Here is a 489-nt window from a genome sequence, read left to right as displayed (position 1 = left end):
GAAGCATTTATGAAATACTGTAGGGAAGCATTACTGTTGTTATTTGAGTATATTTTTTCTTTTTTCTTTTTTTTTTTTTTTTTTAATTTCTGCTTGCAGAGATATTTGGGCTGAGCACAGCACACCCTTATGGCTGTGACATACAGGGGAATGCTGGGTGATAAATATCCATCCATATGCCAAAATGTCTTTTCTCGATGGTTAGTTGGGAGCAAGGACAGAATGTCTCAGAGCATTCTTCCATAGACATGAGGCTTGTGATCATAACACACAAAGGCTGCCCAAATAAAGCAATTCTGTCTTGGCTAGGTAAATGGTGAAAGGATGTTCATCACCTACTCCTCCTTGTAGAGTAAAGTAAGGGGACTCAGGAGCATAAGGACTATAAAAAGGCAGTTTTCCTTAATAAAGGAACTGCAGACCGGAGGAAGTATTCCATGGAGGGTAAACCAGTGACAACAATGGGTCCCAACACTCCTGGACTAGCTG

Source organism: Columba livia, chromosome 3, assembly GCF_036013475.1.
Source record: "Columba livia isolate bColLiv1 breed racing homer chromosome 3, bColLiv1.pat.W.v2, whole genome shotgun sequence".
Classification (NCBI taxonomy): domain Eukaryota; kingdom Metazoa; phylum Chordata; class Aves; order Columbiformes; family Columbidae; genus Columba; species Columba livia.
The sequence above is the reverse complement of the archived record's forward strand: the minus strand, read 5'-3'. Positions refer to the sequence as shown.